This window comes from Cryptomeria japonica, chromosome 5 (genome assembly GCF_030272615.1).
Source record: "Cryptomeria japonica chromosome 5, Sugi_1.0, whole genome shotgun sequence".
Classification (NCBI taxonomy): Eukaryota; Viridiplantae; Streptophyta; class Pinopsida; order Cupressales; family Cupressaceae; genus Cryptomeria; species Cryptomeria japonica.
In genome coordinates, this window is record NC_081409.1 from 305,083,682 (window position 1) to 305,097,993 (window position 14,312).

General features: G+C 36.3%; 1 protein-coding gene and 1 pseudogene across 4 annotated transcripts in view; one reads left to right on the forward strand and one right to left on the reverse strand.

Annotated features, from left to right (window-relative positions):
• LOC131066556 (uncharacterized) overlaps positions 1–14,312 on the forward strand; it is a 71,563-nt gene that overhangs the window by 37,748 nt on the left and 19,503 nt on the right. The window lies entirely within an intron of this gene.
• Positions 8,384–12,988, reverse strand: LOC131066557 (small ribosomal subunit protein uS8z/uS8w-like; annotated as a pseudogene).

Below are 14,312 nucleotides of genomic sequence, written 5' to 3' on the forward strand. Positions count from 1 at the left end.
CATTTTTTAATTTTATTATAGGTCTGCAAAACTGGATTTTCACTAATATGATGGGTAAACATGTCTCAATCACCTCCAAAGCACTTAGAAATAATGAGCAGCAGCCTGGTAATAAATTGCACAAACACTTAGAACTCGGTAGTGCGTAAAAAAGTGGTTGCAGGTCTGCAATATTTGGTCTTTTCACAATCATGAAAGGTAAACAGGTCTGAATCATAGCCAAAAGCACTCAGAAATATGAATAACAGCTTGGTATAGAATTTCACAAACACCCAAAACTTTGTAGTGCATAAACAAGCGGTTGTAGGTCATAATAGAAATGGAAGACTATCAAAATATCCTCCAACTAGAAAGAAACAATGAAATAGATGCAAACAACTGTTGGCATATTGACAATGTATTTTCAATTATGAATACATATTGAGTATTGACAATGAATTCTGAATTATGAATGCATATTGAGTATCGACAATGAATTTTGAACACAAATGTGGTATGTTAGGGTTCTATAATGTACATATACCTGTTTTATCTATTTTTCATATGAACATTTAAAATTTCTCGGTATATTTTAAATTTTCCCTATATTTTATATAGCTGTCCCCTTTGCTGTCCCCCCGTCATCCCCAAAATTGGCAAAAAACTTTGCCGTCTCGGAAACTCGTCCTGCTGTCCCCTGCCATCCCCGTCCCGGAAACTTGGGGTAACATAGCATTAAAAGCATTGACATGCCCTTTGATAGATTCTTTGAATTAATCGTCATAGATCTATGTTCCTTGGGGATGCGTCTCCAGCAGCTTTTTGTCCATTCCTGTACCAGGGATGCCTTTGGGACATAGGGATGCCTAGTAAACGCCCCCTGCTGTCCCCAACTTTTTTCTGCCCTAGCTGACCCAAAACGACCATGAAATAGGATGATTTTTTTGGGATGCTTTCCCCTGGCTTGAGGATGGTTGACCCTTCATATGACAAAACACTTAATTTAAAAAAGAAGCCCAAAATCAATAAAAAATATTCTAATATTCTTTTTTATAGGTCTCCATGCCACACTTAGCCCTAAACGACCCAAAAGAAGCCTCCCTCTTCGACTTTAATTTATTTTTACATGCTAAAATGTTTTGTAGCCAAGTGGGAGAATTTTTTTAAAAACAATTTGAGCAGGGTTTGAAGGTGCAGCTGGAGAAATCAACACTAGGGCAACATTAATGACCATTGAGTTATGAGATAGGTGTAGCCAGATATGTATAAGAGTTAAGTGATTCTTTCATTTGTTTTTTTTTTCTGTTTATTTTCAATGTTTTAAGAAAGAAATGTTTTGTTTTTCTAGTTTCAGTTTGCACTTGTGTTATTTTTTCACAAAACATGGGCAGCAGCAGTGGGAGTAGTGAACATGAAATGCAAAAATGAAATTATAGAGTTTTAGCCTCAGCTGGGGGTCCATCAAGATGTAGGAGTGCTGTAGCCTGTAGGTAAAGGATATTGGTTACAAAACCCGTTTGAGTGCCCTTACACCATTTTAAAACCTTATACAAAAGATCCTTTTAATTCCAAAAAAACCTCTTCTCCATTTTGTGACAACTTTAGAGACAGACGAAACAAAAAATTTGGGGGGTAGTAGAGTGCAGTTGTATCATATTTGTAAGACAGATCTTAGAGGGAGTTGCTCTAAGATATATTTTCATCTCTTGTGCTTTATTAGACATAAGGTTAAGGTGTTAGGATGAGAAGGTAGATTTTAATAGATTGCATGCGAGGGCATAAGCAAGGCCTAAGGGTGTGCCAAGGTTAGTAAATTCTGTACAATCAGCTATGTCTATGCCATTCATGGTCACTTGATGTTTCGACAAGAGGGAAGAGAAAGATTAGTGGTAGTGAGAAGTTAGGGACATTGCAAGTATGTGAAAAATGTAAGTCTTCCACAGCCAAATTTTTCCATGCCATGCCATCTCATTTGATGTGGCGTGTTCTTCTTCAAACAAATGTTCAAGGATGTAATTTCTATTGGTCCTTCATTCACCTCTGTCTAGGACATAAACTATGCACTGCCTCTTTGACAATTAATATTCTAAGGTGAGTTTGGCAATGGAGGATATGGGTAGACTTGGATTAGGATGGGTGACTCTATTATCATGGATGGGTAGACGGATATTACTCATCAATTTGCTTGTATTTTTTTTTAGAGCTATTGATTTTTCAAGGAAGTGCAAAGATGTGGATTTCCAATTTCACATATTTAGAGACCATAGAGGATGTTGGGGCCATGTGCTGCACAAATCATCACTGAATTGGCATGTGTGGGCAAATTAGTTGGCATGATGGTGGAGGGTGTTTACAAGAACATATTTTGGACCCCATGTGTTCATGCATTGAACAACACGTTGAAAGACACAGGGAAGATAGATTGGGTGCAGCAAGTGGTTGTAGATATTCATTTGCAACCACCAGACCTCACTTGTTCTCTTTAGGATTTGATTCAAAAAAGGAATTCCTCGAACCTATGTAGACTAGGTATGCCAATTATTTCTTTTTGTTAGAGAGAATGCTCGGAGTGTAGGATCATCGATAGTTGATGATGGTTGTTAAATTAGATTGGAGTAGATGACCTATTGCAAACATTGCTGAAGGAAAAACTATCAAATAAAAGATCCTTGGTGACGATTGGTAGTTGCGGAGGTAAGAAATTGCTGATTTTATTATTTTTAATTTTCTAACAGGTCATTTGATGATTGCAATTGGCTTCTGGATCCAACCGTGTAAGAACTTTTGCATCAATGTTCCAGGTCACACTCCATGAACCATCATTAGGATGAAAGAGAACAGTTGAAGGAGAAAATTGATGGTTTTGGAGACCAAGGCCAATTAAAAAGAGAAGGTGTTGATGTTATAGCTAGGTCGGATCCCTTCTAGGGCCGACCTAGCATGTCTGTGACTAATTGACCTTCGGCCTTAGTCATGTCTTTTATGCAATAAACATAATGTATCTTGTAACGTGTTGAGGCTGACCTATGTTGAGGTCACTTGTAACGTGTGGGGCTGATTCTTTTTTGGCACCAATCTTAATGCATTGAATTGTAATTAAAAGTGCTCTCCTTGAAAGCCGACTTAGGTGAATCGGGAGGCTAAGTCACCTATATATTCAAAGCATCAATCAGTGTATCGACACAATCAGCGAAGTCACTCTATACACAGCGAATACATTCTCCTTCAGCATTCATCAGTGAATTACCCCAGTGATCAGCGCATATCACCTGAAGCTAGCGAATCATCTCCTAAGTCAGTGAATCATATACAAAGGTCAGCGAACCTTATTCAAAGGACAGCAAACTATATACAAAGGGCAGCAAACCTTCTTGGGGCAGCAAATTGATCTGCAAATGATATTCTGAATCCGCATTCCAGTGTATTGCAGATAAGTCATTCCATTGTTGTATATGCCCTAGTTTGAATACTCCATAGTACTGCTGTTCTGATTGCTTCAAGTGTTGAAGCAGATTGTAAAGATACTTACTGATTATTACATAATAAGATCTGAGATTATAGCTGGGTTTTTCACCTCCAAGTGGGAGGTTTTCCCAGGGTATCATTGTGTTATGTGTTGCATTTGTGCTTTCTGTTGTTACTTTCACTCTGATTACTAAAATTAAAAGAAGGGGGTGGGTAGTGTGTACACAGTTCAAGGAAGGAGGCAAAATAAAATAAAATAAAAGACTTAACGATAATTAAAAAGAAAAACCTAAGGAGACAACAACCTAAAATAGGAGGAAACACGAGATGAAAAGGGCCAAGTTAATAGTAAATGAAAGGAACCGAAAGACACACCCACACATATAAGGCTAGGTTAATAATAAATAGAAGGTAAACATAAAAATAGATATAAATTGAAACAAAAAGAACAAAATCACAAGAATAAAAAATGAAAATTTAAAAATAAGAATAAAAAAAATTCAAATGCAAAACTAAAAAACTCTAAAAACCTAAAAAATGAAAGATAATACTGATAAGACAATATTAATTATATAAGATATCATTAGTAAGGTATTATTAATGATATCTTGTTTGATTAATGTTTTCTTAAAAGAGAACAAAAACTAAAAAATAAACAAAATCAAAGAAAATAAATAAATAGAAATACAAATAATAATAATGTTGTTTTATTAATTAATTAGTAATTTTAATAAAATTGACTAATTGAAGAAAGCTAATCTACTAATACCTAATATATAAAACTGAGTAAAAGAAAAAAAGGAAAGGAAAAAAAATGAGGAAAGAACAAAATAAAATCATTTGAATAAAAGAAAGCAGAAATAAAAGCAAAATGATAAGACATGATCAATAAGATGAGAACTTTTTAATATTAATTTGATGAGAACTCATTAATAAGATATTAATTAGATGAGAATTCACTAATAAGATATTTTAAATTAATCTCTCTAATTAATGTGGCCTAATTAAACAAAGCTAAAAGAGGAACAAGAAGAAATCTTAAATAAACCTAATGAAGAAGAAAACTTAAAAACTTAAAAACTTAAAACAAGCGAAATAAGTAAAATAAAAATAGATAACCTTTATTTACAAAGGCACAACATTGATAAGGTATAATTGACAAGCCTAATTAATGTTGTCAAAATAAAGAACACTAATCAAATGATGTCAAAAAAGGAAAAACTAAGAGAAAAGAATGGAAATCTAAAATTAAAAGCAATAATGAGGAAAAACCAAAAATTTAAACAAACATAAAACTAGATCAACAAAAACTTAACAAAAAGAAAGAAAAATATTAAAATGAACACAAAAATAAGAAAACATTAATTAGACGAGCGATCATTATTAATGATTTCTTATCTAATTAATGTTGTCCTAATAATGAAAACTCATCCAAAAAGCCCCACCTAATAAAATAATAAAACAAATACACAAAACACAAAGGGAATAGGGAAAACTAAGAAGAAAAGGAGAGAACACAAGCCTAAGGCAAAGAAGAAAATGGAAAAAATGCGACGAGGAAGGGGGGAAAGGGGAGGGGGCTAGAGGAAACAAAGGAGGGGGACCGACAAGGAAGAAAGGGAAAGCTAGGGGTGGTGGTGGTTGTGGGTCTTGAGGTTATCCAAGAGAGGAAGCCAAGAGAAACTTAGGTTATATCCTTCATCTCTATTAAGATTGGATGGGTGGTTATGAATTTTGATGGCTTCCTTGAGTTTTCTCTTAAGCCATTTAATTTTTTCTCCTGAGACATTTTTTTTAAAAATTATCTTTTTCATATATGTTTTTTCCTTCACTTCACATATTGTAAATGTCTTTAGATATGCTAATATAACCTCTCCTATTCTTGGAGAGATTTATGAGACATTTGACAACATGTTTGGGGGGATGAAGGAAGCAATTTATTATAGGGATCTTGAATTTGGGATTATATAAATAATATGTTAAGCATATTGTGATGCAATAGTGGAACACTATGAACACTTGCCTTCATATGGTAGCCTTTACATTAAATCTCAAATGGTATGCACTAGGGGTTGGGAGGTTGGATTCTTTTGGCAATGAAGAGGTGAAAGAAGGGTTAATAGAGGCACTTTGAAATGTCTTCAAGTGATGAGTAAAATACACTTTGCTCACAATGACTTATCTTTATTAATCTTCATAGTCCAACATTCAACAAACCACATGTGAAGATAGATATAGCTAAGTTGGCTCAAATTGATTTTATTGGATGGTGGACATGGCACAACATAGATACATTAGAGTTGAGGTGCTTTCCATTCATCTCCTTTCATAGGTTGCTAGTTCTTTTGCGATAAAGAGAAATTGGTCCACATACAACCTCATGCAATGTATCAAGGGGAATAGCTGAATAGGTTTATCTCTATTTGAGTAGAGAGAAGTTAGTGGCCATGGATAGTGCTTTGTGACTTTATGGTCATCAAACTCTAGAGTATTGATAGACTTCAGCTTTACAATGGGATGTCGATCTTGAAGAGGCGACTTAGATTGATAAGGAGGTGGCATAGGAGGGATTGGTTGGGGTTTCATTTTGATGCAATCTAGGTGGATGATAATCAGGGGCAACGGATTGCTTTCTATGGTTTTTGTTATGGACATTGACAATAAAGTATGAAAACAATTAAATTTTGACATTTGATATTTTTTTGAAGTATTAAACTCGCAATTCAACTCTATTATTGTGTTTTAAGTATCTATAATGAATGCATTTAAAACATAGTTCCCAGACTCGGACTCGGCAAGGCCAACTCGACTCGTGACTCGGCTATGACTCGGCAATGACTTGGCAAAATAAAAAACCCTTGAAATTAAGAGATTTTTAACGATTTAAAACTTGTTTCATGCACCCATTATTGAATAAAGCCCAATTATAATGTGTGCTAGCTTGTTATGCCATGAAAGGCATGCTGGTAGAGTATCTACTTGTTTGGGGCTTCTCTTTAGAATTTTGTTTGGCCAAATTGAAATTCTGGGAGCACCAACATGAGACATCATGAACATCTTCACTTGGAAATTGTAAGGAGTGATTGTGTATGGTAGCATTAAATAGTGTGCTTGTTGAACTTAGGTTTTACCTTGGGACTATAGTTGACCTTGGTCTTTCTTGGACCTCTTAGTTTTTACGATATATATATGTTGGATGGAAGGGGGAATTGTGAGGCCAGAAGGGTTTGAAAATATGCTCCTCAGAGACATGTCCCTTGCCAAAAATAACCTTGTGCCCCATGGGGGGATTTTTTGGGATGTGGGGACAGGTAGGAAATGTCCCCAACTCACCCCCTTTTTTCAAAACTTAAGAAACATCCTTGTTGTGAGGTACTCACACATCGCCCCATTGCAAATGAAGACCCCCACTTTTTGCTTTCTAGGGTTAGCTCTTTTAGTTTTATTTTTGGTTGTTTTAGTGTCTTAGCCTTTGCATTGAAGGGATTGAGTTTCTCAAAGGTCATCAAGTCAAGTGGATCTCCTCAAGGTGGAGTGAAGGAGGTAAGGTCAGTTGAGTGATTAGGGGTTATTTAGATCATTCCTAGGGTTTTTGTGTACTATCCGGTCACACTTCAAGTTGCTAAATCAAACCTTGGTTGAATGCATAGTGTTCTCCTAGGTCCCTTCCCTTACATCAAGGTCAGAGTGAACTCGCCTTAAAACTCTGGAATGACATCCTGATCCTGAAATGGCCTGAAATTTGACTATTTGGAAATTTGAAGGATCCTCCAAAAACTAGATTTTGCATTATTACTCATGGAGGTTCGAAACCACTCTCAAACATCCTGACAATATATATGGAATATAACTTAAAGTATAAGAAAGAGAAAAGACATAAGGAAATGTCACTTATACTTAAATGTTATATTCCATATATGAATCCTGACGGAGAGACTAACTTGTCAAACAACTTCATGTTTTTTTAGTTTTTTGCAAGTCAAAACATTGACTAGTCATGGCCGAGTCTTGGAGCTCGGACTCGGTGAGTTTTGCCATAACTCGCCTGACTCGCGAGTCAGGAGAGTTTTGGTCAAAACTCGCCGAGTCCGAGTCTCGAGTCAGCAAAACTCGCCGAGCTTGGCTTGACTTGCCAACTCGGCAAACTCGCCAGACTCGCGGCGAGTCTGGGAACTCTAATCCTACACTCCGAGCATTCTCTCTAACAAAAAGAAATAATTGGCATACCTAGTCTACATAGGTTCGAGGAATTCCTTTTTTGAATCAAATCCTAAAGAGAACAAGTGAGGTTTGGTGGTTGCAAATGAATGTCTACAACCACTTGCTGCACCCAATCTATCTTCCATGTGTCTTTTTGAAATTTTCCTATATTTTTACAATTTTCCTTATTTTTTATATAGCTGCCCCCTGCCATACCTAAAATGGCCTTAAGAAAAGACTTCCCCGAAATGTGTCATCTTGTCCCCTATTTGTCTTAGAAAATTGGTGGAACATAGGCATAGATTGCAACTACAATATGAGGAGCACATTTTCTATAGGCAGGTTGATTGGATCTTAGGAATCACACATTACAGCTCTGCTGCTTTTACTTTTGGAAGCCAACAAGTAAAATTCTTCTATACAAGCCTGAAAACTATTAAAATATGTTGATCACTGTTTGCTTCTTTATTGTTTTTATAGTTGGTCATCTCAACCTTATAACATGCAGTCTTTTATTGTAAGCTAATTTTTGCTAAGTTGGAGGCTATATATATAAATATATTGCATCCAAAGATCCAGAGCAATAGGAGGAAGTTTGGTTTACTAGCAGAATTACCCTGCAATAGGAGGAAGTTTGGTTCACTAGCAGAATTACCCTGTCCTTCAACCCCAGGCTCAAAATCAATAATATGAGTTAAATCTAGTAAAAAATCCTCAACGCTTTCCCACTACCATTCATTCACCTAGCCTCATCATGGCCCATGGTGCCAGCAGATGTGGTTAAGACAATGAAACCAAACTGTCAAGATGGAAGCAATCGAGCAGTCCACGATTCAATTTATTTCACCCCAACATCAAATCAGGGGCTAATTACACCACATTTCTTGAGCCCTCCATTAAGATCTACAACGACCTTTCCAAATCTGTTGTCATCCATAAGCTCAATGTAATGTCCCCTATTTATAGGCTGCCAATTCCCAAAGGGAAACATATATTATTACCTAATGTATTACATTAATTCAGAGTAGATAATTAAAGTTGCTCTTAATACAATTTAATATTGTCATTACTCCAGTCCTAATTCTAAACCCTTCTAATTCTCAATCCCAGAAGAGGGCATTGGTTTGTCTAGGGCGCTCCCCTCGGGATTCGTGACAAGGGACTAACCGCCTCCTGTGCGATCCATATCTCTACAGTTTGTATCGAGCGTTGACAGATCGGACTTTTGATGCAGCGGCAAACTGGGCCAACAAATGGTATCAGTGCATTGGGTCACAGTTTCGAATCCCCTCAGGTAACGCTGAGGGAGAGATTGTTGGCAAAATGGTCAATGCTCCCATCGGGATTCGTGACAAGGGACTAACTGCCTCCCGTGCGATCGATATCTCTACAGTTTGTATCGAGCATTGACAGATCAGTCTTTTGACGCAACGGCAAACTGGGCCAACACACCTCCCTAATTCAGCCCAGATATCAGGAACCTGAGTCCTTTCATCCTTGGGGCTGTCTTGGGGTGGATTTACTCTACCTCTCCCTAACAGCACCCATCTCATTATTATTGGTTTTGCCTGAATCTTAATAACGGTTCTGTTCCGATCTGATCAATGGATGTTCTCTCTGGATGCTTTGATTCCTTTCCTTTATATCTCTCAATGTGACGGAGGGGTCATACCTTTTCATCATGTATGCCCCTTGGCAAGAGACACACCCTTTCACCATTAGCACCCTTTGAAAGAGTGCAACTCATTATTTCTGCCCTTTGAAAGGGACACAACCTTTCACAATCAGATCTGCACTTCTTATTAAATCAGATCTGCATTTCCGATTCCCCAAATTATCCCCTCTCAAATGAGGCTCTCTTCTCCCCTTTTATACCTTGTTTTTGGGAGAGTCACAACTTATCATTTCATGCCTTTTGTCCATTCATTAAATTAATTATATTTAATTATATTCTTTTATATTTTCATTTGACTTTTTTTTTTTCTTTTAAATGCTAATTTTATTATTAATATTTACCATTAAATTCTATTTCAAAATAGGGACATTATATCTCTCCTCCAAAGCTTTATCAATCTCCTTGTCCAAACCTGCCCTGAATTTAACTAAGTTGTAGGATCTGCCCAAAGCCTTGGAGAGCTCTATCACTGATTAGCAAGAGTAAAATTTCAACAGAGAAGAACTTTCAGAGTTTACTTGGGTTATTGGTGGCCTCCTCAACGAAATATTTTCCCAGACCTCCACAATTGTCTCCATCAACTTGTCTTCTTGAAAAAAAGACCTTCCTAAATCTTGAAACTTTGATTTCTTCACAAAATGCCATCTGCCTCACAGTAGAGAGAAGTTGTAATGAGGGCTCCATGACACATCGAACAGTACTCCAAAATAGCCTTGAGGGAATGAGTTGAGAGAATACCGCTCCTTGACTAATACATTATCCACTTGAAAGAAAATGAATGTAGGTAAGTGCCTTGAAACCATACCGACACACATTTTGTTGTCGGAATGTTCGAGGTTAATGACAATGTGGCATGATATCATTACTTATTATAAATGGCAGGTTCGCTACCTTGTCATATCATTGAACATCATTAATACATGCTATTGATTGATTCCTTTGTTAGATAGAAAGTCCAATGCATTTCCCTTCCTATAACAATATTTAATAGAATAATTTGAAATGCTATCCAATATGATCATAGCCTCTTTCGAGTTGTTCATTATTTTCCAATTTGTAGAGTGTGGACTTCTTAAGTATGGCGTGACTACCATTGAGCCACCTGCGATAATAATGTTGTCAAGAAGGCCAAGAATTAGAGCTTCAGCCTCCGCTCCATAATTAGTGCTAAGATGAAGCACTTTTGCCACCACCTCTAATGCATTTCCAAAGGAATTATGGATGACACAACCAACACCTAAAGGGCCTAGGTCATCTTGAGGTGTGCCATTAAAATATAACTTCCACATGCTAGGCTAAGGTGGTAATTATTTGACTTGTGAAAGATTAATCAAAGGATGAGTTGATTTGGAAAGCCCATGAATGGTAGGAAAACACACATTATTAAATAACATATAATGTTTGAATATTAAATAGAGTTTTGTGACAACTACCCCTTGGTTGCTATTGTTTTTTATTTATTTATCTAATTCTCAACAAGTACCAACTTAATTGACCAAGCATCTTTGTTATAGCTTAGAAGTGTCAATTTCATAATTTCCTCAATCATTGTGGTGACAACTCTAAGCCACCACTTATGCATACACTCAAAGATGGCAAGCTCTTGATGTCAGGATTAGTCTGAGACATAGACCTAACCTTGAGGGTTCATTACTGATGACCTTGCCTACTTATCCCCTTTGGAAAATTAGGGGATTCGTAGTTTGCAACTATAATGTTAGAGGGAGTTGATTCTCTCTTTTGTTTTGAGATCTTGATCTCTCTTAAACTTTGGCTCTTAATTGGTCCAATTATTACATACCTATTATTTATTAGAAACTCTCTTCTCTGTAGTCCATCAGACGGCTACGCAAACAAGGTGGTCCATCGCTGGCAAGCAGTTGGCCTTAAGACCCTCATGCCATTGGTGGAAAACCATCCAACCCTTCTAGCATACATCGATGACATGTCGTTGGCCCCAAGGCTCACATGCTCTTGGCAGAATTTGTTCAAGCCTTTAGAGAAACACATGCTATTCATCGAATACATGCCACTCCCTCCAAAGCATACATGATATTGGTGGAATTCATTTGGCCATTTAAGTGGTATGATTAATAGTCCTCTAGCATGGTACAAGCATGGTACACTCTTTGACTACTATCAATCTCAAACATCAATAAGCTTATCTTTGAGTGTGTCATAGGATATATCCATTGGTGATCACCTCGGATAAAACTTCTACCTCGACTTGTTCAGCTATTTAGCTTTTTAGTCACCTCGGATAAGCCTACATATCTGAGGTATAAAACTTCTACCTATTCGTCCCTAGGGTCCTTACTCCATCTGTTGCTGTAAAAGTTAGCACCTGTACCCAGCTTAGCACTATAGTTGGAAAAGAGATTCCTAATTAGGAATAAGTAGATCACAAACGACTAATTTATTAGCCTATACACATTCATATAGATTTGAGGTTAATTTTCGCAACACAAAATAATCACCTAGAACCAACAAGAGATGGCCTCGACTCAAAATGTACCCACTACCAATAGTCAAATCCATTCCCTTTGTTCACCTTACTATTCAGAATAGATATAAGACTTAGGACCATTAAATTCTATTTCAAAATAATCATAGCTATCCAATATGATCATAGCCTCTTTCGAGTTGTTCATTATTTTCCAATTTTTGCAACACAAAATAATCACCTAGAACCAACAAGAGATGGCCTCTACTCAAAATGTACCCACTACCAATGGTCAAATCCATTCCCTTTGTTCACCTTAGTATATAGAATAGATATAAGACTTAGGACCAAGTTATGGAAATATTACTTGTATTATGGATATTATAAGTAGTCTTGATATTCTGAATTGTATTACTGTCTATCTTGTTATTAAGTATTCCAGATTACATAATAGTTTAAGAATTATCTAAACATGATTGATTTATATATCTGAATTATTATTCTGTTATTAATTTATTCATATCATCTTTGAGCCAACACACACACACACACACACACACACACTTACTTCAGACCAGAATAAACTGCAGTCCTCTTTCCGGATTTCCTTTCCTTCCCTCCAGTTATAGTGACCAGACCAGAATAACCTGCAGTCCTCTTTCGATATTTCCTTTCCTTCCCTCCATTCTGAATTTTGGCACGCTCCTTTTATGTGTCTCTTCCTACAACTGGTGGTGATGTTTGGGGAAAGAGACATCCCTTCCTTTGACCACTGCCCTCATCCACGTGTAAGGCAACAATTGCAATGCTTGGTGGTAGCCGTTGGGAAATAAGGGTCCGATCCCCATAGAGCATATTAATTAATAACAATACAATGTATGCAGTTAATAATATCATTTAATACCATACAATGAAATGCGATATTAATATAATAATTCAATACATTTAATGGATTAAAAAATAATAAATTAACCATTAACAATAATAAGAATAAATTAATGAATTAAAAATAATAAGTGCAAAGATAGGATAAGAAGATCAGAAATCTAATTAAATTTATGTAGGGATATTACATTCAAGTTCTGCAATATAGCCATACTTTTGCATGACTTGGAGAAACTTAATGATAACTTTTGATGATGGCTTGATTGTATCTGGTGCCTCCTGCATTCTTCTGCATTATACATGCTTCTAAGAGCATCATTCAAAACTCTAATCCTTACCATTATAACTTTTTAATGCAGTTATTATTAGCGAAGTTTATCACCTAGAAAATATAAAGACGCTTGGACCATGCCTTCATTTTTCTTATGTTCTTGTCTAGATTGAAGGGGAAAATGTTCTTTCTAAACAAAAGTGGCTCTATAAAGAATAAATAATATTTATGTGGACTTTGAGAAAATTTAATTATTGGATAAAATTGAAAAACAAAAATAAATCTCACTGTTTTCAACAGTAAAAGAGATGAAACCAACTTCACGTGGTCAGAGAAGTCTAGACACGTAGCAGTGATATTGTTAGAAGTTGGGTTGTAAGCATAGGGTACCAAAGATTCAGCCAATGAGTTAGATTTGTGATCCCATGAATCTGTCACTCTTTTCATACATTTGGCTGATTTGGACCACATATTCACAAAATGTTGAAGGTAAAGATAATATGAAGTATGACTCCCATCTGCCATTCAATTTGTGATCCCATGAATCTGTCACTCTTTTCATACATTTGGCTGATTTGGACCACATATTCACAAAATGTTGAAGGTAAAGATAATATGAAGTATGACTCCCATCTGCCATTCAATTTCATCATCAGCACTGGCAGTGCCAGTCAGCCATCAAGCCACTCCAGCAAATCAATTGCATTATCCTTCATGTAGATGTTTTCATCACTGCTGTTTAAGAAAACACCATGTATTTCTTAGTTCATTTTATATGCTTTGGAAGACTCAAGCCCTGGCCTTATGGCGCGTGCAATGTCTCAGCGCCTTATCTGGACTTGAACTGGACCCAGCCAATATGCCGCATAAAAGTGCTGAACTGGGTATCAGAAATTTAATTGTAATGATCTCTCTTTTTTGTAGTTGTCCTTTGGGCTTTATAAAAAACTCTAAACAATTTGCCTTGCTAGATTCTCATTTTAATATCTTTGCTGGCCTCATCTGATTTAGAAATGTTTATTTTCTCATTGACCTATATTGATAACTACCCATAATATGTCAAATTCTGTATGCGACCTTAATATAAGGTTTAACTTTATATGTATCTGTATATATCCCAGGTATAATTTAGGATTTATGGATATGGATGTTATAAAGATTTAGATACTGGATCTAATTTAATTTGGACATAAAGAAGCAACTGGTCACAAAAGAAAACATATTATTATTTTTTGGCCGATTGATTGAGGGGTTAGGGCCCTTTCCTTCTTATATATTCAAAATGAGAAAGATTACAGAGTTCATCCCACTTACCAGTAGACAGTACAGACCGGAAGAGAAGTATAGCTCAAAAGCTGAATTATGCAGGTGCTTTTTAGCAATGGGCATAACAA